Source organism: Saimiri boliviensis, chromosome 15 (assembly GCF_048565385.1).
Source record: "Saimiri boliviensis isolate mSaiBol1 chromosome 15, mSaiBol1.pri, whole genome shotgun sequence".
Lineage (NCBI taxonomy): Eukaryota > Metazoa > Chordata > Mammalia > Primates > Cebidae > Saimiri > Saimiri boliviensis.
In genome coordinates this window covers 5,924,500-5,950,145 of record NC_133463.1, presented here as the reverse complement: position 1 = coordinate 5,950,145, position 25,646 = coordinate 5,924,500, and the positions used below count along the sequence as shown (strand labels likewise).

The following is a 25,646-nucleotide window of genomic DNA, read 5'->3' as shown; positions in this document are numbered from 1 at the left end:
TCCTCAGCTTATAAAGTATAAATTTTTAAAAATTATATATATATATATATATATATATATATATATATATATAGAGAGAGAGAGAGAGAGAGAGAGAGAGAGAGAGAGAGACAGAGTCTTGCTCTGCCACCCAGGTTGGAGTGCAGTGGCATAATCTTGGCTCACTGTAGCCTCTGCCTCCCAGGTTCAAGCAATTCTCCTGCTGCAGCCTCCCAAGTAGTTGGGACTACAGATGCCCACCACTATGCCCAGCTAATTTTTGTATTTTTAGTAGAGATGGGGTTTCGCCATGTTGGCCAGTCTGGTCTCAAACTCCTGACCTCAAGTGATCTGCCCATTTCAGCATCCCAAAGTGCCTGGATTACAGGCATGAGCCACCATGCCTGCCTCGTTTTTTCCTTTATATATTTCCCCCTCACTTCGTTCTTTCCTCCTTCATGTTTCCTCCTTTTCTAGAACAAATCAAGAAATGGCAAGAATATGCTTAGTTTTATAAGAAACTAAGTAGCATAGGATGTGCAAAACTTTTGCTTTGTTCTAATTTTCTAAAACCAAAATCCACTCAGGTTAGCACACTTAAGTTACATATTGGAAGCCTATAGTCTTAAACTGCTTTATAGAGTTCATTTGGGGATAGAAATTATGGAAAAGGGAGGAAAATATGTTATTTATCTGTATTCTTCAGAATGCTAGTGAATATGTTTTACAGTCTCAAGTAAGGTCACTACAGGGTTTTCCTTTTCCTCTCAGTCCTAGATTTACTCTCAGATTTGGTTCTAAAGCAACTGTTTCTAGAAGTCGTGCGTATCCACAGATAACTACCATGTTACAGGCACTGTTGCCAGAACAAAGCAGACAAACAGAACTTAGACTCTTACTCAAGGAGACAGATTGCTTTAAAAATGGCCATCGGGCACCTGGGGTTTGAAGTGAACAGAGAAGAGCAGACTGTTGAAACCCTCTTGTGATCCCATGTCATAGAGTTTAGCTGTGTCCCCACCCAAATATCATTTTGAATTGTAGCTCCCGTAATTCCCACATATCATGGGAGGGACCCAGTGGGAGGTCATTAAATTATGGGGTCTTTCCCATGCTGTTCTTACGATAGTGAGACTATTATGAGATCTGATGATTTTATCAAGGGGAGTTGCCTTGCATCTGCTCTCTTGCTTGCTGCCATGTGAAATGTGTCTTTGCTTCTCCTTTGCCTTCTGCAGTAATTCTGAGGCCTCTCCAGCAATGTGGAACTGTGAGTTCATTAAACCTCTTTCCATTATAAATTACTGAGTCTCAGGTATGTCTTTATTAGCAGGATGAGAACACACTAATACAGTAAATTGGTACTAGTAGAGTGGGGCACTGCTGTGAAGATACCCTAAAATATGGAAGCAACTTTGGAACTAGGTAACAGGCAAAGATTGGAAGACTTTGAGGGGCTCAGAAGAAGACAGGAACGTGTAGGAAAGTTTGGAACTTCCTAGAGACTTGTTGAATGGTTTTGACCAAAATGCTTAGTGATATGGACAATAAATTCCAGGCTGAACTGGTCCCAGATGGAGATGAGGAACTTGTTGGGAACTGGAATAAAGGTGACTCTTGCTATGTTTTAGCAAAGAGTCTGGTGGCATTTTTCCCCTGTCCTAGAGATTTGCAGAACTTTGAACTTGAGAGAGATGATTTAGGGCATCTGGCAGAAGAAATTTCTAAGCAGCAAAGAACTCACGATATGACTTGCATGCTGTTAAAAGCATTCAGTTTTATGTATTCACAAAGATAAGGTTTGGAATTGGAACTAATGCTTAAAAGGAAGTACAGCATAAAAGTTTGGAAAATGTGCATCCTGATGATGTGATAGAAAAGAGGAACTCATTTTCTGAGGAGAAATTCAGGCTGGTTGCAGAAATTTGCATAAATAATGAGGAGTCAAACGTTGATTGCCAAGACAATGGGGAAAATATCTCCAGGGCATGTCAGAGGTCTTCACAGCAGCTCCTCCCATCATAGGCCTTGGAGGCCTAGGAGGAAAAAATGATTTCCTGGGCAGGGTACAGGGTCCCCTGCTGTGTGCAGTATTCAGGACTTGATGCTCTGTGTTCCAGCCATGGCTAAAAAGGGCCAAAGTAAAGTTCAGGTGATTGCTTCAGAGGGTGCAAGCCCCAGGCTTTGATGGCTTACAAGTGGTGTTGGGGATGTGGGTGCCCAGAAGTCAATAATTGTGGTTTGGGAGCCCCTGCCTAGATTTCAGAGGATGTATGGAAATGCCTAGATATCCAGGCAGAGGTGTGCTGCAGGGGCAGAGCCCTCACGGAGAACCTTACTAGCATAGTCCAAAAGGAAATGTGGGGTGGGAGCCCCCACAAAAAGTTCTAGTGGAGCTATGAGAAGAGGGTCACCGTCCTCTGGACCCCAAATTGGTAGTTCCATTGATAGCTTGTACCATGTGCCTGGAAAAGTTGTAGACACTCAATGCTAGTCCCTGAAAGTAACCAGGAGGGGGCTGTATCCTGCAAAGCCACAGGGATGGAGCTGCCTAAGACCATGGAAATCTACCTCTTGCATCAGTGTGACCTGGATGTGAGACATAGAGTCAAAGGAGATCATTCTGGAGCTTTAAGATTTGACTACGCCATTGGATTTTGGACTTGCATGGGGACTGTAACCCCTTTGCTTTGGCCAATTTCTACCATTTGAAATGGGTGTATTTATTCAATGCTTGTAACCCCATTGTATCTAGAAAGTAAATTATGAATTTACAGGCTCATAGGTGGAAGGGACTTTCCTTGTCTTTGATGAAACTTTGGACTGTGGGCTTTTGAGTTAATGCTGAAATGAGTAAGGCTTTGGGAGACTCTTGGGATGGCACGATTGGTTTTGAAATGTGAGAACATGAGATTTGGGAGGGGCCGGGGCAGAATGATATGGTTGGCTGTGTCCTTACCCAAATCTCATCTTGAATTGCAGCTCTCATCATTTCCACAAGTTGTAGGAGGGATTCAGTGGGAGGTAATTGAATCATGGGGGCAGGTCTTTCCCATCCTGTTCTCTCGATAGTGAATAAGTCTCATGACATCTGATGGTTAATTAAAGGGCAGTTCCCCTGTACATGCTCTCTTGCGTTCTGTCATGTAAGAAGTGACTTTGCTTCTCCTTCACCTTCTGCCATGAATGTGAGGCCTCCCCAGCCACGTGGAACTGTGAGTCTGTTAAACTCTTTCCTTTAACAATTACCCAGTCTTGGGTATGTCTTTATTAGCAGCGTATTTATTTGTACATAAAAATGTTTATTTATTGTTGACTTTTCTGTCTTCTTCCATTAGAGGATTAGATGGCTAGCCATTAGGGACAGAGATTTCATCTTAATCATGTCTGCATTCATGGCATACAGACACATCAATGGCACATAATAGACAATCAGTAAACTGTTCAGAGGTTACTTGGGGGTTTTCTTCCTATCACTCCAGAATAGGGCATATAGTTTGATGACACCCAGATTATGAAAATAAAGCAATAATATATTCATAGAATGAGCTAGACATAAAAATTGGTTTTGAAATCTGAAACTTGTAATGAAGGAAAAAAAATTCAGGAAAGGTTATTTGATTATGTTGACACTTTAAGATAGACTTTATAATTTAGAGCGGTTTTAGGTTCATGGCAAAATTGAGTGGAAATTGCAGAGCATGCCCATATACCACCTTACCCCTGTAAACTACCCCCTGTCAACACCCTGCATGAGATGCCACGAGTGTTGAAACTACATTGACACATCTTTATTACCCAAAGTTCATAGTTACCACTTGGGTTCACTCTTGGTGTACATTCTAGGGGTTTTGATGATGTGTGATGGCATATACTCACCCCTATACTGTCTTACAGAATAGTTTCACTGCCCTAAATGTCCCCTGTGCTCCAACTATCATTCTTTCTCTTCCAACCATTGGCAACCATTGATCTTTTTACTGTTTTCCTAGTTTTGCCTTTTCCAGAATGCCGTAGTGCGTCACATAGCACATTACCTTTTTAGATTGACTTCTTTCAGTTAGTCGTATGCATTTGCATTTCCTCCATGTCTTTTTATGGCTTGATAGCTCCCTTCTGCTTAATAGTTCCTTGTGTGGATGTACTACAGTTTATCCATTCACCTGCTAAAGGACATCTCGTTTGCTCTTAAGTCTTGACAATGATGATTACATCTTCTATAAATATCTGTGTACAGGTTTTGTGCAAATGTAAGTGTTCATCTATTTGGGTAAATACCCAGGAGCACAGTTGCTAGATTGTATGGCAAGAGTACGCTGATTTTTGTAAGAAACTGCCAAATTGTCCCCAAGTGGCTCTACCGTTTTGCATTCCCACCCGCAATGAATAAGTCTCTGCTGATCCGCACAGTCACTAGCATTCAGTGTTGTTAGTGTTTTGAATTTTGACTATTCTAAATGAGTGTCTAGTGGTATCTCATTGTTTTAATTTGCAATTTCTTTTTTTTTTTTTTTTTTGAGGCGGAGTTTCGCTCTCGTTACCCAGGCTGGAGTGCAATGGCGCGATCTCGGCTCACCGCAACCTCCGCCTCCTGGGTTCAGGCAATTCTCCTGCCTCAGCCTCCTGAGTAGCTGGGATTACAGGCACGTGCCACCATGCCCAGCTAATTTTTTGTATTTTTAGTAGAGACGGGGTTTCACCATGTTGACCAGGATGGTCTCGATCTCTTGACCTCGTGATCCACTCACCTCGGCCTCCCAAAGTGCTGGGATTTCAGGCGTGAGCCACCATGCCCGGCCTAATTTGCAATTTCTAATGACATATGACATTGAGCATATTTTCGTATGATTATTTGTCATCTGCATAACTTCTCTGGTGAGATGTTAGTGCAGGTTGTTTGCCTATCTTTTGTTTTCTTATTGTTGAGGGTTTTTTTTTTTTTTTTTTGGTATATTTTGGATAACTATTCTTTACCAGAAATATATTTCACAAATATTTTCTTTCAGTCTGTCACTTGTCTTCTCATTCTCTCCACGGTGTCTTTCACCTAGCAGTTTTTAATTTTAGTGAAGTTTATTTTAAGTCATATGTTACTTAACAATGGGGTATGTCCTGAGAAATGCATCATTAGGCGATTCTTTCATTGGGCTCCCGGGCTACAAACCTATACAGCATGTAACTGTACTGACTACTGTGGGCAATTGGGATACAAGGGTAAGTATTTCTGTATCTAAACATATGTAAACATAGAAAAAGTACAATAAAAATACTGTATAAAAGACAAAAGCTGGTACACCTATGTAGAGCACATGCCATGAATGGAGCTTGCAGGATGGAAGTTGCTCTGGGGGAGTCAGTGAGTGAGTGGTGAGTGAATGTGAAGGCCTAGGACAATCCTGTACACTGCTGTAGACTTTATAAAACACTGTAGACTTAGGCTACACTAAATTTATAAAACATTGTTCTTTCTCCAGTAATGATTAAACTAAGCCTACTATAAAGTTTTTACATTGTAAGCTTTAATTTTTTTTTTACTTTTTTGGTTCTTTTGTAATAACAAAAAGACAAACATTGTACAACTGTGCAAAGATATTTTCTCTCTTTATCTCCCTAGTCTATATACTTTTCTATTTTTAAATTAAAATTTTTTTTATGTAATACTTTTAATTAATAACTAAGAAACAAACACATTTGCCTAGGCCTGCATAGGGTTGGGATTATCAATATTACCATCTTTCACCTCCGTATCTTGTAGGGTCAGGATTATCAATATTACCATCTTCCCCTCCATATCTTGTCACAGTAGAACGTCTTTGGGGCAGTAGCACCCACAGAGCTATCATCTCCTATGACAACGATACCTGCTTCTGGAATATGTTTTGAAGGAACTGCCTGAGGCTGATTTACAGTTTACTTTGAAAAAGTTCGGCAAGGGAGCTCTGAAGGCTCTCTCTCTGGCTCTGCCACCTCTGAGACAGTGCTTCCACTCCCTCCCTGGCACTACCCAGAAGAGCCACAGATATCCTGGGGCTGTGTGGGACAGCTTTGGGAGGAAAACGAGCTTTTCCTTGCATGCGAGGGAGCGTCTGTGTCGCCTGCAGAGTTCCCTTTGTTGTGCCTGAAGGACTGAACACCTGCTCTTATCTTGCCTTCATGGGCCGAGGCAGAAACCTGTTCGGGGCCAGCGGGGAGCTGGAAGAGGGAAAAGCAAGACGGAAAAGCGCCGTGAGCACGAGCTGACTGCGTGCACCTGCTCTTTATTCTGCTGTAAAGGTGATGGTGTTGGTTCCTCAGATGTTTCACCAAAATATCCAGCTAGGAAGTAAGAAACAGACCCAATTTTCAAGAGTTGATTGAATTCGTGTCACTTGAATTGAGGGATTATTCAAGTGAGACTTCATCTGTATGCTGCTCCTAAAATACCCAAAATACTTACAGAATGGACAGTACACTTCTTTTTAAAAATTTGGTTAACAAAAATAAAAAAAAAAGTATAAATTCTCAAAAAAGAACATACTTATTCCCATGCAAGTCATACAAATAACACCACGATTATGCCAATAAGTCTGATTTATAAATAGTGTCTATTTACAAATAACAGCTGACTAGTGAAGTAGGAAGTTGGAAAAGTAAAAATGAATGAAACCCTTTCCAAAAATATTTTCAAAGTGTCATAAAAAATTGCTGAGTATTAAACATAGCTTAAAAAAAAAACAGTTCAGACAGAGAGAAGACAATGTCATACAAGTTATTTTTAAAGAACAATTTGCTTCTGTATAAAACTTCCCCCAAACTCAGGAAGTCTGAGTTTTTAACACAAAGGACAAGTTCAGGATCCTGGTGAGTTGAACATATCCAGCTTTTAATGTACAAAGTCAGTGGAGGAGCTTGTGCAGATGATCAGCGTGAGTGTACCCCAGTATGTCACAGAGGTGGCAAGAGACGGTCCTTGGGGGGCATGCGAGTTGTCGCAGTGGACATTGTGAAACGAGAGACTTCCAGCAGCTGTGTCCATCTTTGAGTTTTGTAGCACAGGGAAAGAGATGTCACAGCATACTTTTCAAAAGAGTTCTATGAAAACTATAAATGAAGCAAATGTGACCAGTAAGAGAGGGCTAGTGTGCCTTTTTAGGGCAGTGTATGAAAATGCAGTTAGAGGCAAACTATGAAGTTTGAGCCACGGCTGATATTTCTTGGTTCACTTTGGAAGGCTACTGTCTTTACTGAGAAGAAAACCAAAAAGACGAATGCTGGAAAATGTGTGCATAGTTGAATTACAGATAACTTCTACTTTTCTCACCCAACCTCAGTGCAGACAAAGACATTGGTGTTCCTGACCCTTGTCACTCACTAAAGGGTAGAGAGCCTCCCTGCTGGGTCCAGGGCTAAAGATGTCAGTCCCGGCTGGGGGCGGTGGCTCACGCCTGTAATCCCAGCACTTTGGGAGGCTGAGACGGGTGGATCACGAGGTCAAGAGATCAAGGCCATCCTGGTCAACATGGTGAAACCCCGTCTCTACTAAAAATACAAAAACATTAGCTGGGCATGGTGGTGCGTGCCTGTAGTCCCAGCTACTCAGGAGGCTGAAGCAGCAGAATTGCCTGAACCCAGGAGGCGGAGGTTGCAGTGAGCCGAGATCATGCCATTGCACTCCAGCCTGGGTAGCAAGAGCGAAACTCCGTCTCAAAAAAAAAAAAAAAGATGGTAATCCCACACAATCGCCCAACTCCTCCACCCCAGACCCTGGCCCCAACATGGAAGGTGGACTCTTTCCTTCCAGACTCCTAAGGCTGCCTGTGGCTGTGGTGTTGGGGTCTGCTTGGGACAGTCAATCCCAGGCCTTGCTTTCCTCCCTGTGTTCTCGCCTATGCTCCTGTTCCTTCAACCAGGCCCAGGCCTGCCTCCTAAGGCAGCTGTATCAAAAGAAAGCTGTTTAAGTGGTGACTGCTCTCTGCTTTCTCTTGCTTAGAGAAGAATTTAGCAGTAGATGTTACAGTTTAAAAAAACAACAACAACAACAAAAAAAACTGGCCGGGCATGGTGGCTCACGCCTATAATCTAAGCACTTTGAAGGCCAAAACAGGAGGATCACCTGAGGTCGGGAGTTCAAGACCAGCCTGACTAACATTGTGAAATTCCGTCTTTTTATATAAAGAAAAAAAAATAAAATCAAAAAGAAAAGAAAAAGAAAAAGAAAAACAACAACAGCAGCAAAACTTCTAGCTCATTTGCTCAAAGGACAACAGTTTAAAAGAAAACATATTCACTATGACTCTTTGCTTTTAGGTGACAGTAAGTTTTTGGAACCCCCCTTATGATTAGCAAGGGAGGGGCAGCTGACTCTGGCAGTGGCTTGCGCAGCATCCATTCTCCTTCCCTTTTTCCAGCAGAACCCTTCAAGGCAGCATTGCCTGACCACAAATAGTCATCTTCTCTCCTGCTGCTGCTGCTGCTGCAGAAGCCTGAAAGGTCTGGCCAGTGAGGCCTATCCTGGCCCCACTCATGGGCTCTATTTCGTCTTCCCTGAGCCCCGTGGTCTCTGGTCATGCACAAGCACTGATTACGCAGGGGCAACCTGGCTTGCCCGGCTTCCAGCCCAGGTTGTGGCTTTCATTTTCTGCGGGGGCGCTTCTTAGATCCTGAACCATGGGAAGCCCACACTAGGGACATGGGATGTTAGCACTCATGGAGCACCTGTGACCAACTGCGGATGGCCGCAACAGACAGATGTGTCCCCTTTTCTCCACCAGCTCTAAGTTCTAAGAGGCGTTTGGAAGACTCCGCAGAAGTTCTTTTGCAAGTCATCTATGGTTGCCGGCCCACTGCAGAATGTGTCCTTAGATTGGTCTTTCGCTCTTTCCAGCTTTCTTCGTTCCTCCCACCTGCTCCCTGGGATCACACTGCCAGATAAACTCCCTGCAGCTGTGTCTTTATCTCAAGCTCTGCTTTCAGGGAAACTATACAGTTGCAAGATGTCTGTATGAGCCGGAATCAAGGGCATCTTTTTAAAAGGGAGAGACAGATAAAGTTGGTAAGTCTCTTCTTTCTCATTCCCACTGGTAAAGACAAGTCATTTTGTCACGATGAGTGTGAAGACCATATGCTAAGGATAATAAAGCACAGAGGTTTTCCACGTTGACACTCCCAAGCTACTGCAGCCACCTAGACAGCCTCCTCTGGTCTAGTATGGTGCAAATAGCTCATCGGTTTTGGCCTGATTAGGATGTTCTGTTATTTGCAGCGCAAACCATTCCTGATAGGGTAAAACAAAAAATAACAACAAAAGAATGCTTGGATTTACAAATCTGACAGTAGTGATTAGAATCTTGCCTTTTGAACATTCCTGCATCTCCTCTCCTTGCTCACTGTGAGGGGCCCGAGGAAGCCCTCTCTGCTCTCCCTGACAGTTACAGGAGCTACAGGGGCAATCGTTTTCCCCTGCCTTTGGGGATGCCTGGCGTCGGTCCACCGCTGCTGCTGTTTCTTCTATCATCTTTTACTGTCCCATATTATCATTTACTTTCTGAAATATGAATTAGATACACAGAAAGTAATCTGGAGAAAATCATGGCACACATTTGGAATTCCTACACTGTGATGCTTACAGATTCTAAAATGCATTTTTTTTTTTTTTTTTTTTTTTTTTTTTGAGACGGAGTTTCACTCTTGTTACCCAGGCTGGAGTGCAACAGCGCGATCTCGGCTCACCGCAACCTCCGCCTCCTGGGTTCAGGCAATTCTGCTGCCTCAGCCTCCTGAGTAGCTGGGACTACAGGCACGCACCACCATGCCCAGCTAATGTTTTTGTATTTTTAGTAGAGACGGGGTTTCACCATGTTGACCAGGATGGTCTCGATCTTTTGACCTCGTGATCCACCCGCCTCAGCCTCCCAAAGTGCTGGGATTACAGGCGTGAGCCACCGCCTGTAATCTCTCACAGGGCCTTTTCCTCACTAAAGGCACATTTGGTTTTCATTGGTTCAGACTTGTTTCACAGCAAGAATGCAGTAGTTTACAAAAATACATAGCATAAAGTGAAATTAGTTAACTACACCTCACTGATGGAAAGTTAACCTCATTCCATGGAATCAGGATGAGGAAAAGGAGAATTTATGCGTTGTGCACTTGAGCATTTGAATACTTAATTGTTTCGGGATTTTTGTCTTTTTGAAGGTGTAGGAGCGTGGGCAGAACTGCAATGTCCCCGAGGCACAGCTGTCAAGAAATATCTACCAAAAGAGAATTGCTTCATTAAACAGATCTTTCCCTTGTTCATTAGGATTTTGCCAGATGGGAATTCAGTGTTTAGAAAGCAGGCACGCATGTAGAATTTTGTTTCTGACATTGATGAATGACTGAATCTCTCCATGGAGTTTCACTACGGGGTGTCAGTGAGTGTCAGTTGAGGGCGTGACTGTAACTTTTCATGAGAGATCTGTAGGTGTCAAGCCAGTCTATGGCTGAGCAATCACAGTACAGCATCCGCTTCTATAAGTCAAAAGGGTAGAGGTAAACTCTTGAATTTAAATTTGCATATTGTAAGACTCTTCCAAATGGACTAAATGGCACTTAAAAAAAACAAAAACAAAACTCCTGTTAAAGTTTCAGGTACTGTCACTTACTGTACCTGACAAAAAACAAAGGCAGCACAGATAAAACAATCAGTTGTAGGCTGGGCGCAGTGGCTCACGCCTGTAATCCCAGCACTTTGGGAGGCCGAGGCAGGCGGATCACGAGGTCAAGAGATCAAGCCCATCCTGGCCAATATGGTGAAACCTCGTCTCTACTAAAAATACAAAAAAAAAAATTAGCTGGGCATGGTGGCGCGTGCCTGTAGTCCCAGCTACTCAGGAGGCTGAGGTAGGATAATTTCCTGAACCTGAGAGGCGGAGGTTGCGATGAGCCAAGGTCGCGCCACTGCAGTCCAGCCTGGCGCCTGGTGATGGAGTGAGACTCTATCTCAAAAAACAAACAAACAAACAAAAAAAACACTCAGTTGTAGTCAGAAGAACCAATAGTCACAGCAACAAAGTCTGCCTAGCCTCGGGTTACTGTACCTCCTGAGTCAGCTGACACCTGGTACCTCTGCACCACTAACTTGACTAGAACCCCCGCCCTGTAGTCATGAGGATCTTTGGAGGGTGAATAAACTAGTTCAAGAGTAGCATTTGTAGAGCTCCTCACATGGCAGGTGCTGGGCTACCTGTTGCTGTTTTGTTATGTTTTGCCACAGGAAGTCAGTGAGGGGCTTGTTTATATAGTTGGAGAAGCTAAGAATCACAGAAGTCAATACTTTCCTCAATCACTTAGCTAGTAAATGGCACGATTGATATTCAAACCTAAAGTGTCTGACTCAAAAGCCATTTCTTTCATTCTTCTCTACTGCTTAGTGTAGTGATTAAAATTGTTTGGTGGGTCACTGGGAGTTCAAGTCTCTGCTTTGCTGATGACTAGCCATGTCTTTCTGCAGCTAATTCAGTCTCTCACCTCTTCCGTTTTGCCATTCAAAATCAGCAATCTCTTATCAGGCTTTCGATTCGCATTTTCTTGATGATCAGTGATGTTCAGCATCTTTTCATATTCTTTTTGGCGCTTTGCATGTCTTTTTTGGAGAAATGCCTATTCGAGTCCTTCACTCATTCCTGCATTGGGTTGCTTGTCTTCCGTTGTTGAGTTGTCAGAGTTTTAAAAGATGCTTTGGATATGAATCCCTTATCTGATATATACTACATCTTTTAGGTAACAATGGAGGCCTTTTAAAGAGCTGAGGAAAATGGCAAAAAGAATTGGCAAGTAATGCTGTGTCTCGTGATATTCCCCATAGCGGAGGCTGATGAGGGGTTTTCATTTTGCTGCTGGGGACGTTGGCCATGCACTTTTTATGGCACTTACGATTTATTCTTTGGCAGAAGGAAGAATATTAATAACTTGGTAATGTCTTTGTTTCCTTGAAAAAAGACAATTGCAGCTTTTGAATTTGTAAGTTGAGTGGGAATGCAGAGGATAATACCAAAGCAAAAAGGTGTCTGAATGGAAAGGCGTTTCGTTTGTCCGTTCAGGAGATTTGCTTTACCTTACAAAATGGTGCAATGAAACAAATACCTATGTTATTATTTTTCTTTCCCTCTTGTCATTTATTTTCCCTCTGGACTGTTATCTTCTCCTCTGAACTGTTCTCTGTGTGAAACTGTTATACCTTCCTGATTTTCAAGTGCTTTCAGAATAGCAACAGGTAATAGCAGATCAATTTTTTAAAATCTCAATATTTAAACTTAAACATTTTCCACAGTATTATACCCCCCAAATCTTTTTTTCCTCTGATGAGCCATTAAAAATAAAGGCACAGACAGCTTCCCAGAATGGCTGAAGTATCTGTTTGCTCTAGATGTCTATATATGGCCAACAGTGTGGTGGTAATAGAATGCTATTCCTCAGCGCTATAAAATGAAGATGGTGGATAATAGCGCTGCAATATTACTAAATCAGCGAAATGAGGTCTTGAATTCATTAAAGTGCAAAGTAGCCAATGATAAGTCATCCTTCCATGCATCAGAAGAGAGAATCTGGGTGCACAGAGTATGGGCATATTTGTTAAAAATAAAAGGCCTAGAGGATAACATTATACATAATGTGGCCAATTTATGCTATAATCATTAGGGATGACTTAATTTTACTTGTTACAATATTCTAATCTTAAAAAGGAGTTGAACTCAATGTACTATCCATTTTGAATAGCTTTAAAAAGCATTTCAGGGTGATAAAAATGACTGGCTCTTGTTACTGTGTATAATTTTCTACATTTGAAAACTCCAAAAAACAATTTTTGCTTTTATTATATGTTTTTTTCAAACATAAATGTGTAGAGAATTAAAGTGATATGGAGGAAAGGTAAGATGGTGGGTCTTTTTTTTTTTTTTTTTTTTTTTTTTGGTAGTTTACTTTAATTACAATAGAACAAGTGACTATTTTGCTTGAATCTAACGTCTATTATCTTTTGAGAATACATTTCAACCCTAATTGAGATTAAAGGCCTGTAATAGTAAGTCAGATTTGGCTAATCAGCTCTTCTTATACTACAAATGATTCCTTAAAAAAATGCATCTATCTTCACGGTAAGCACTTTATTTCTTTCTTTGATTTTTTTTTTTTTCTACTTGGATGACAAAAGGATAAAGCTTGTTTTGACTAACCAAGTCTTTTAGAGTATTAATTTACCCTTAATGAATTTTTTGTGGTTAAACAGTTGGCTCTGAATATACACAGGCCTTTAGTTTCATCTTCAGATTAGTTGATAGAAACTGGCTTAAAGAGGTGTGAGAACAATGCTGGCCAGCCTTGCTTGCTCAACTGGGGTGGGTGACAGAAGGCTCTGTTTCTGGGTGATGGGTGAAGGTATTTCATTTCATTCTCAAGTGTCTTTGTTTGAATGCCAAGTTATATAATCATTCTACATTTAGCCAACTGCTGCTTCTAATAAGACTGCCTAGGAATTTAAATTTTCTTTATTTAAAAAAAGACAGTCATATCAAACCTGAGATAAGGAATGCCTTGTGGTGCTATTTCAGGTGAAACTTTCTATGTATTTAGCCTTAGGGCAGCTATGTCTTTGCACAGCAGCAAACTGATATTATAAATACTTCCTAAAGTTCAAGTTTATCTAACATGATTTTCTAAAGATTAAAAAATGTGTGCTTAAGTTAATCCTTTTCATATTAAGTCATTTAAAAATAGCCAGACACATTTAAACTCCAAATACTAGTTAAGCACAATGTTTATTGACTCACATTTTTAGGAGAAAGATAAAAATAACCTTAAAATTAGCTCACATTAGAGATTTAATTGTGATGAGTACCCTTTCAGCTCAGCCTTCCAGACTTTTTATTTCTATGGTTTATTGTTGCATAATGAGAAATAATGTTTAGAATGAATGCTCTGAGACTGCAAAGTTATGAATAATTGAAAAAAATGTCATTTTTATTACCCATTAATCATAGGTATTAGAAAAATTTTCAAAACAGCAGTTTAAAAGGAATATTTTAACAGTTGCCAGGAATTCAATAAACTCAATTATACAGTTTCCAGAGCATTGTGTCTAATCTAGATTTGTCTGTAAAATGTGCTATAGAATGTAGAATTTTTTTACACTATAGAAGCTAAAATCATTATATTTTTCTTATACTGTAAGAGCTAAGGTTATCTGTTTACATTAACTTTGATACAGGTGATCAGTGTCTAAATACTTATTTAACAGATGTTTATTAAGTGACTACTATGTCCCTCACTTGATTCTACGGAGTTGGGATATGAGTGAGTTAAACAGAGAAAAATTACTGCCTTCATTAGGCTTACATTTTAGCAGATAGAGAGAGAGAAAAAAACATATTAGAAACATAATAAATAGGTATATGCTATAGTATTTCAGATGGTAATGAATGCTACATAAAAGAAAATGTAAGCAGCATAAAAGCAGTCAGATGTGCCTAATGAATATTAGCTCCGCTGGGCGCGGTGGCTCAAGCCTGTAATCCCAGCACTTTGGGAGGCCGAGGTGGGTGGATCACGAGGTCGAGAGATCGAGACCATATTAAGTCATTTAAAAATAGCCAGACACATTTAAACTCCAAATACTAGTTAAGCACAATGATTATTGAACGGTGTAGAGATTCAGAGATGCTTTGATGCTGAAAGGCCCATCCAGTGTTCTGTGATTGTGGTCAACAGACAAAAGACTATGCTGAATCCGTGGGGCGGAAGGTGCGAGACCTGGGCGTAGTGGACTTGATCTTCCTCAACACACAGGTGTCGTTGTCACGAGCCTTGGAGGATGTGAGCAGGGAGGTTCCCTTTTGCTCCTGTCATCACCCAGCAACGCCAGAGTCACCGTTCCTGTGCAGCCAACATCATGTTTGGAACCCCGCAAGAGCATCGCGACATGCCCCAGGCAGACGCCACAGTGCTGGTGGCCAGAAGTTATGAGGGTTATAAGAATGAGCGCTGGGAGAAGCAACGTGAGGAGATTGCCAGACAGGCAGCCAGGATGCAGCCATCCTGCAGGAAAGAGAGAGAGGAGGTCCCGAGGAGGGTGTACGCAGGGCCCGCCTCCAGCCGTCCAGCGCCTCACCAGCCTGCTGGCCGGCAACAGGTGCCTCACTGCCGAAAAGACTGACAAGATCAGCAACTACCTATGAGAGCAGAGGGAGTAGCTGATGAGGAGCAGCACCGACTCTCTGCCTGGCTCGATTTCCTGCCAACCACCCGGGCGACCTCAGGTGCCTTGCTGAAGACACGGCCAAGCTCCCAACCGCTCCAGAACGGCCACGTGCTTCCCTCTGCTACACCCACTCCATCTGCACCCCCCACCTCCCAGCAGTAGCTTCAGGCCCAAATCCTCAGCTTCTTCAGTAGTGGTACAGTGGCGGCCAAGAGCAGCTCTACAACCCCCTCCGATGCTGCCGGAAACGCCCCGAACCAGAATTTTTCTACAACAGCAAACAGCCAGCCTCTGCAAAGATCACAGGCCTTTGGCAATCAGCCTCCAAGCATTTTGGGGCAGGGAGCATCTGCTCAGAACATGGGCCCCAGACCTGTGGCTCCGTCCCAAGGGCTTTTTGGCCAACTTTCCAGTCGCCTGGCACCACGGCTAGCCAGTGGCCTGTGTCTTCCACAGGTACCAACTTTGGCAATCCAAGTGCACAGAAGGCTCTGGATACCCTGATGCAGAGTGGCCCTGCTCTCTCCCACCTGGTGAGCCAGACCACAGCACAGATGGGGCAGCCACAGGCCCCCACGGGATCTTACCAGAGGCATTACTGAGGCTAGAGGTTTCAACTATCCCCAGTCCCCTCAGCCCCTGGCCTCGTGCCACTTACTGCGTTCGAAATAGAGTTGTTTGGAGGTTATTCTTTGCATTCTCCAGGTCTGCACTGAGTGTCATCAGTTTTTCCCACCTGCCCCCGCTCCTGCCCAAGGCTGTATTGCTTATTCCTCACCAAGGTTACGCTGCATTTGGGGCTGTATTTTGTTTTGTTTTGATTTTTGGATTTTTGCAGAAAATAAATATATCCGGGGGTCACTTGGGCAGCACAGGTGTCTGGGTTTCCGTCTGATGGGGTTTCTCCGGTCCCTCTGTCAACCGGATTTGGAGCCAGGCCCAGCTGGCCACATTTGGGATGGCATCTGTCATGTCAGCAGCCACCACCTTTGTTCATTGTGAACCTACCAAGGCTTTCCAGCTTCAAACCCGTCGACCAGAGCTCAAGCTCCTGCCTGCAACTCCTCCGTAGAGTTAAAGAAAAGTTGGCTGGCCTTGGCAGGCACAGGGTCATTATCCCCCAACCCCACATGTTTGGGGTCTGCTTGAGGATTCATAAATCAGCTACCCTGGATTGTTGAGGAATGGCCATGGCGGCCACAGAAGAAAGAATTTTTCTGTCTGTGCCAAGGTTGTTTTTTTGTTTTCTTCTCTTTTATTTTTGGTTTTCATTTCGTTGGAAGATCTCCGATGGACTGAACCGCTCCAGTCAGCAGCAGTTTAATACAAACTGTGAATCTGGGCCCCAGCACTCTCCCCCTTACCAGCTCTGTCTGCATCCCCCTCTCCAGCAGCACTTCCGTGGAGTCGATTCTGAGACTCTGGCCGTGAACACTCATTTCTTCAGTGATTTATTTTGAGCTTTTGGCTCAAAACGCCAGGCGCTTGTTTTCGTCTAGACTCTTGTTATGTTTCCTGAGCAGCAGGAGGTAGGGACCACTTTGATGTCAGACTTCTGGTAGCTGGACGTGTTCTTGAGATAGGTGGCTGTTCATGAGTTTTGTACCAGAGTGAAATTGTTGGAGGGGGGGCTTCTGGCTGTGGTTCTAAGTGGAGCCCCAGGAAGCGGCCCTCTCCCCAGGGATTGTACTCAGTAGATCTCTGTGGATCACAGTCTCGAGATCCTCTAGAAGGGGAGAGGGAGAGCAGTGACTTCAGCGGAGTCCCTGACAGTGGCAGAGAAAACAATGGCTTCAAAATTCAAGGCCCCCATATGGCAGCATTTTATGTTCTGACCTGTTTGTGTTACATAGCATTTTTTTTTTTTTTTTTGTCTCTTTGGAACTCTTGTGTTGTTAATGAAATGATTGGAGTTCAAGACCAGACTGACCGATGGTGAAACCCCATCTCTACTAAAAAATTCAAAAATTAGCTGGGCATGGTGACTCATGCTTGTAATCCCAGCTACTTGGGAGGCTGAAGTAGGAGAATTGCTTGAACCGGACCCGGGCGGCAGAGGTTGCACTGAGCCAAGATCGCACCACTGCACTCCAGCCTGGGCTACAGAGTGAGACTCCATCTCAAAAATAAATAAATAAATAAAAATAAAAATAATAAAACAATAAAAATAATAAAAATAAATAAAAAATAATAAAAAATAAAAAATAAAATAAAAAATAAAAAATAAAACAATAAAATAAAATAATAAAAATAATAAAAATAAAAAATAATAAAAATAATAAAAAATAAAAAATAAATAATAAAAAAATTAAAAAAAGATCCAAGATGGCTGATCACTAGCAGCTCGGGATTGTAGCTCCCAGTGAAAACGCAAAGAACGAGAGGACGCCACACCTTCACATGAATTCTTGTTGCTCACGCACCAGGAGATTCCCAGCGGAGGAGCCCCACGGGTCACCAGCGCGACTCTTGTGACCAGCGCGACTCTTGTGACCGGCGAGGCGGTTTTGCCGGCGCCTCGGAGCGTCGGTTCTTGGTGCAGAGTCAGAAAAGCACCATCAATCTTAACGCTGCTGATTGAGTCGGCGCAGTGGGTTGCTCAGATTTCGGCGCTGAGAATCAGTAAGTTGGACGTCCTCTCAGAAACCCAATTACAAAGACGGTAAATACAAAGACCACAGATGGATAAATTTATAACAAAGGGAAGAAAACAGCCAAAAAAGGCTGAGAATGCCCAAGATCAGAACGTCTCTCCCTCAGCAGGGGATCACAGTTCCTCATCAGCAACGAAACAAGGCTTGATGGAGAACGAGTGTGTTCCAATTACAGAAGCAGGCTTCAAAATGTGGATAATGAGAAACTTCTGTGAATTAAAAGAACTTGTTTTAACCCAATCCAAAGAAACTCAGAACTTTGAAAAAAGATTTGGCGAAATGTTAACAAGAATACACAATTTAGAGAGGAATATAAGTGAATTGATGGAGCTGAAAAACACAATACGAGAACTACGTGAAGTATGCACAAGTTTTAACAGCCGAATTGATCAAGCAGAAGAAAGGATATCAGAGGTCGAAGACCAACTCAATGAAATAAAACTAGAAGACAAGATTAGAGAAAAAAGGATAAAAAGGAACGAGCAAAGTCTCCAAGAAACATGGGACTATGTGAAAAGACCTAATCTACGCTTGATAGGTGTACCTGAATGTGAAGAAGAGAATGAATCCAAGCTGGAAAATATGCTTCAGGACATTATTCAGGAAAATTTTCCCAATCTAGTAAGGCAGGATAATATTCAACTCCAGGTAATACAGAGAACACCACAGAGATATTCCTCAAGAAGAGCAACTCCAAGGCACATAATCCTCAGATTCACCAGGGTTGAAATGAAGGAGAAAATACTAAGGGCAGCCAGAGAGAAAGGTCAGGTTACCCACAAAGGGAAGCTTATCAGACTCACAGCAGATCTCTCAGCAGAAACCCTACAAGCCAGAAGAGAGTGGGGACCAATATTTAACATCCTTAAAGAAAAGAACTTTCAACCAAGAATTTCACATCCAGCCAAACTAAGCTTCATAAGTGAAGGAAAAATAAAGTTTTTTTGTGAACAAGCAAGTACTCAGAGATTTCATCACCACCAGGCCTGCTTTACAAGAGCTTCTGAAAGAACCACTACACATAGAAAGGAACAAACAGTATCAGCCTTTCTAAAAAAATACCAAAAAGAGCATCAATATAATGAAGAATTTACATCAACTAATGGACAAAATAGCCAGCTAATATTAAATGGCAGTATTAAACTCACATATATCATTATTAATTCTAAATTTAAATGTACTAAATTCCCCAATCCAAAGACAGACAGGCAATTTGAATAAGAAACTAAAACCCATCAGTATGCTGCATCCAGACCCATCTCACATTCAAGGATACACAAAGACTCAAAATAAGGGATGGAGAAGGATTTACCCACCAAACAGAGAGCTAAAATAAATAAATAAAAAGCAGAAGTTACAATTAAGCAACAAAGATCAAAAGAAGCAAAGAAGGACATTCTATAATGATAAAAGGATCAATGCAACAACAAGAAGAGCTAAAGATCCTAAATATATACGCACCCAATACAGGAATACCCAGACATACGAGACTTATAAAGAGACTTAGACTCCCACATAATAATAGTGGGAGACTTCAACATTAATATTAGACAGATCAATGAGACAGAAAATTAACAACGATATCCAGGATTTGAACTCAGATCTGGAACAAGTAAATGTAATTAACATTTATAGAATTCTCCACTTTAAATATACAAAATATGCACTCTTATCAGTACCACATCATATCAACTTAGAAGTTTAAACGAAATGTTGGTTGGCTCCTTCTTTGTTATTCTCTTCCCTCATTTTCTTTCATGTCTCCATTATTAAGGACAATTATAGGCATACCCATATTTAGATTGCATTCTAGCCGGGGCAATAAAGCAATACCCCCATCCTCTCTCCCTCTTCCTCTTTCTCTTTCTTCCTCTTCTTTATTCTTTTTCTTATTAAAAATAAATAAATAAATTAAAAAGAATAAAATGAAATGATTTTTTGATTAAAATGAAAAAAGTAAAGAAAAAAAAAAAAAAAAAGAATCACTTGAATCCGAGAGGTGGTTGCACTAAGTGCAAACAAGCCAGGCACGGAAACACAAATACTTCCTGAGCTTACTCCTATGTGGGATCAAAAATGGTCAGACTCATTCACAGCAGCAGAGAGTCGAACCGAGGGCCTAAGGAGAGTGGTGTATGTGGAAGAGACTGGTCAAAGGATAAAAAGTTTTCGTTGGGAGAGATAAGTTCAGGAGATCTATTGTACAACATGATAACTATAGTTAGTTGCATTGTATCGTATACTTGAAAATTGCTATAGAAGTACATTCTAAATGTCCTCATCCCCCCCCAAAAATTGATACATATTTGAGATAATAGATTTGTTAGGTAACCTGATATAGCCATTTCAGAATATATACATATGTCAAAGCATCATGTAGTACACCATAAATACGTATAATTTTTACTTGTTGTTTAAAATAAATTTAAAAAATTTAAGAAGAGACAATTTTATGTACCCTTAAATGGAGGGAGAAATCTATGTGCTTCTATAAAAGTGGTACAATATAAAATCTAGAGCAAGACAGATTTTGTCTGGTTCCAGAACCAATTTTTTGTGGTCTCAGAGCCCTACACTGGGGGTGGTAGAGTTAAAGGGCTTAGTAGAGCAGCCAAAAGGGGAAGCCGGGGAATGGGGAGAGGAAGTTTTTTTACCTGTTTTTTTTTCAAAATTAAAATACCTTGATTGGCTCCTCTGGCTAAAAAGGCAATATATGGTTATCATAAAAATGCTTATGGAATAGTATAAACATTATAGTCAAAGTTGTCAAAATGCCTACTCCTCATTAACATTGAGAGTCTAGCATTCTGGAGTGTTATGTGTGTAGATCAGGCATCCCCAGACTTTTTACACAGGGGGCCAGTTCACTGTCCCTCAGACCGTTGGAGGGCCACCACATACTGTGCTCCTCTCACCGACCACCGGTGAAAGAGGTGCCCCTTCCTGAAGTGCGGTGGGGGGCCAGATAAATGGCCTCAGGGGGCTGCACCCGCGCCGTAGTTTGGGGATGCCTGGTGTAGATATTTGCATAGTGACTAAAATTTCACATAGATAATATGTGCAAAACTTTGTATAATTAGAATCAATTTTGTTTAATAGTATTCTATGAATAATATTTTATTTATAATATATTGTGAATATCATGTAAATAATATTGGTAATATATATATATATATATATATATATATATATATATATATATTAAGTACATGGATATCCTTATCATTTTAATGACTACATAAAATCCCACCATGTTCATGTACCATAACTAATTTACGCTTCATTTCTTTGTAGATATTTAGTGATTTACTGATTATAAACAGTACTATGATGAGTTTGCATTCTCGTGCTCTTGTCTGTTTAGTTTCTTAGAATAAATTCTTAAAAATGGAATTTAGGGTCAAAAGAGCTTCAAAATTTATAATGATGTTTGCAAGTTTGACTTTCGATTGATATCAGTAATGAAATTTACTAAATCTTGCCACTACAATTGATCAAAGTTGGTATGTTTAATTTGCAGTTATTTGATTACTAATGAGCCTTACCACACTTCTACATTTATCTGCTATTTGACTCACTTCCCCTTTCTCAGTAGAGCTCCTTCTTCACCCCTTAACAGGCTACTCTTCTTTGCTTAAATCCCAAAGACTGGAATCCCCAAGCATGCCGTTTCAAATCACTTTTTTTATCCTATTGCTCCCCTCCTTAATTATCTCATCTGGTCACACACTTTAAATATTCACGTGCTAGTAACTCTCAGATTTATGGCTCCAGCTTTGACCTCTCTCCTGAATTTCAGTGCCTACCTGAAACTTCAACACTTGAACTAACATACTATGCCACATAGGCTTAACAATTAATTATTTTTCTTGAATTTTGTTCTGTATAAACGGAACCTAAGATCTCCTCTCAGTTCGACATTTAATCTATTATGTTTTTGAGCATTCTTTCCTGTAGATTCTGTTCTCCTCTCCAAGGATTCTCGTTATTCTTACACAGGGCCTCCATTATTTTTCTTCCACGTCTATGATCTCTCTGATTTTTATATCTGTTTTCTTTAACTTTGAATTTCAGCCTATACTTCACATTGCTGATGTACTTTTCTGCAATGGTAATTCTGTTCTTTACAGTTTCCTACGATTTAAGTTCATAAGCATCCTGTTTCTTTCACAGGATTCTTCTCTCTGAGAGGTGTCTTTTTATTTCAGTCTGCTTTCTTAGCTCCATTGTCTTTTCACCTTCATTGTGTGGAGCCAGCAGTAGGTGCTCATGGAGGATAAGGAGGTAAATGACTGCAGGCAATGGCTTCCCGCAGCCAGCTGTCTCACTGACAGGCCAGCTCCAGGGTCCCTCCTTCCTGCTCCCAGGTGACTCAGGTGCCCTTCTCTGTTCCAGCCATTCCAGGCCAATCACGATCAGCATGCTCATCGTACTCTGACTTACCTGATTTTCTCTTTTTCAACTCGGAATTTTGAGAGGACAAAAACTTTCTGTTGCTCAACATGTATTCTCAGGAACTGGTACAGAAGACTGGCACAAAGTGGGCCTTTTAGAATTATTTACTAATTTAATGAATCACTGCATGAGGATGCAGTTTCTTACAGTGCAAATTATTTATTGACCTTTGCTACACAGAAGGTCAAGGTCAAGGACGTCTGAATAAATAAAGAAAATATTATATATATTTGTGTGTGCATGTATGTATATATATATATGCATGCACACACACAGACACACACACAACACACACATACACACACACACACAAGTGGACTACTATTCAGCCTTAAAAGAGAAGGAAATCCTACTATTTGTGACAAGATAAACTGACCTGGAAGATATTATGTTAAGTGAAATAAACCAATCACAGAAGAGCAAATACTGCATGACTCCACTCATACAAAGAATCTAAAATAGTCAAATTCATGGAAGCAGAGAACAGAATGGTGGTTGCTGGGGTTGTGGGAAGGAAGACATGGGGATTTGTTGCTCAGTGGGTATGACATTTCAATTATTCACGACAAATAATTTCTAGAGATATGCTGTACAGAACAGTATCTGTGGTTAACAATCAGTATTGTATACTTTAAAATATTTCAGGATGATAGATCTCAGGTTAAGTGCTCTTACCACGAAGAAAACAAAGCAAAAACGAAACCACAAAAGAACACAAGAAAATCTGTGGAAGTGATGGATGTGTTTAGTAGTACTTGGCTGTGGTCTCATGAGTATATGAATATGTCCAAACTCATCAAAATATATACATCAAGTGCATTTTAAAATATACGTTATCAACTATATCTCAATAGAGCTTCGACTTCAATGGAGTTTCACTCTTGTCACCCAGCCTGGAGTGCTGGGGCCCAGATTCACAGTTTGTATTAAACTGCTGCTGACTGGAGCGGTTCAGTCCATCGGAGATCTTCCAATGAAATGAAAACCAAAAATAAAAGAGAAGAAAGCAAAAAAAAAACCTTGGCACAGACAGAAAAATTCTTTCTCCTGTGGCCGCCATGGCCATTCCTCAGCAATCCAGGGTAGCTGATTTATTTATTTATTTAATTGTTAGTCTGACATATGTAATATATATCCATTTTCTTTATTGGACCTTAATAAACAGCATCTACATATAAACACTTTATACTAATTTATCATCTCAGGGATATTGGGGCCATTCAAGTAATGTGAACTCATGTCCCAAATCCTGTGGGCTGGTTTATGGTTAGGAGTTCTCAGGGAAAAAAAAAAAATGGTTTCTCCTTTTTCACTTGGTGATAAGACTCAGACCAGAAAGAATTTGTATTGCCCGCTGGATCAACCTTGGACTGAGGCAGTGACACGATCTCGGCTCACTGCAACCTCCATGTTCTCCACCTCCCAGGTTCAAGTAATTCTCCTGCCTCAGTCTCTTGAGTAACTGGGAGTACAGGCATCCACCACCATGCTTGGCTAATTTTTGTATTTTTAGTAGTGATGGGGTTTCACCATGTTGGTCAGGCTGGTCTCAAACTCTTGACCTCAGGTGATCTGCCCACCTTGGCCTCTCAAAGTGCTGAGATTACAGGCATGAGCCACCAAGCCTAGCCAAGTCTTACCTATTCATCTTGGTGCCTTCTGTCAGTTTTGGAAAATTCTCAGCCATTATCCTTATAAATACTGCTCCTAACTCATTCTTTCTTTCCATTTTGTCTGGAAATGCAATTAAAATAAATGTAAGTTATGACTATCTATGTACATGTAAGAATCTACACACACGCACACACACATACACATATACAGTCTAGTATTTTCACCAGGACGGTTTGTCTGAACTATTTGGTCTGTCTTTGCCAGAAGCTGAACTCTGTAGCTGACATTAAAAATGGAAATCAATTGGCTGAGAGAATAAACAAGCTCACTCCTTTTTAAGTGTACTACAAATCTGAGTAATACAAGGAATTCCTAATATAGAAAATATTCTTTCTTATGCACATCATCTCACTGTGTTAATTTATCTTATTTAAGTAATATGTGATTTCTGATAGAGAGATTGTCACCTTCTCTTCCTCCTCCTCCTCCTCCTCCTTCTCCCTCAGAGTTAGCGAGTAAAATTACTGTTTAGATGACCACCATGCTTCCCACGAAGTCATTGTCACAATGAATCATGTTATTGTCCCTGTGGCATTAGTCATTAATTTAATTTCTTGGGTGTTTTATTAGCAATATGCCAGACCAAGTAACCTAAGGAGCTGTTTCAGTACAAGACGTGTAACAGGAGCTTCCCTTTAATTTTACATTAGACATGGCAAACAATGAGGGCTATTCTCAAATGTAAAGGTGAAGAGAGACCCTGGACCTAGAGAGGTGACTGAGTCCTGGGGCAGAGGGCTTCTGGAGGGTGGATCACATCCCTGGTGCCCAGGACCCCGTACAGTTATGTGGAGAACCCCATGCCAGAGGATGACAGCCTCGGTCCAAGGTTGATCCAGACCAAAATTCTTTCGGGTCTGAGTCTTATCACGAAGTGAAAAAGGAGAAACCATTTGTTTCCCCCCTGAGAACTCCTAACCATAAACCAGCCCACAGGATTTGGGACATGAGTTCACATTACTTGAATGGCTCCAATATCCCTGAGATGATAAATTAGTATAAAGTGTTTATATGTAGATGCTGTTTATTAAGGTCCAATAAAGAAAATGGATATATATTACATATGTCAGACTAATAATTAAGATCTAGAATATACACATTCTTAAAAATCAATAAGAATGAAAAAGAGTAGAAGGGAGACTACAACACAAAAGGCATTTTATGTAAGCGATCACATCCATGGCCAATAAACCAACAACAAATGCTAAACCTCAATAGAAATCAGGAAAATGCAAGTTGCAACAGCAATAAGGTATATTTCACATCCTCCACACTGACTGAAATTAAAGTTTGAATACCCCAGGTGTGGTCATCCACGTGGAGCAATGGGAAGTGTTACACACTCCTGTTGGGAGCCTGAATTGGAACAGACGTTCAGGAAAGCAATTTGTTCTTAACTAGTAAAGTCGAACATATGCCTAACTTACAGCAGGTAATTTTCTTTTCAGGTACATAACCTAGGTAAATTCTTGCACATGTACACTGGGAAATATGAACAAGACTGCTAATGGCATCTTTGTAACAGCAAGTAACTGTTGGCAAGCTAAATATCTTTGAATAGTTGAATGGACAGACTATGATATATTCACAAAACGAATATACCATATAAATGTGTACCTACAGACAATACATATTTAAATGAGACCAGAAAGGGCACACACATGGGACTTTAA

General features: G+C 41.0%; 1 protein-coding gene and 1 pseudogene across 1 annotated transcript in view; both read left to right on the top strand.

The window, feature by feature from the left end:
- Positions 1-15,792, top strand: part of LOC104653364 (nuclear receptor coactivator 5-like) — a 42,951-nt pseudogene extending 27,159 nt beyond the window's left edge.
- PXDNL (peroxidasin like) overlaps positions 1-25,646 on the top strand; it is a 379,412-nt gene that overhangs the window by 71,810 nt on the left and 281,956 nt on the right. The window lies entirely within an intron of this gene.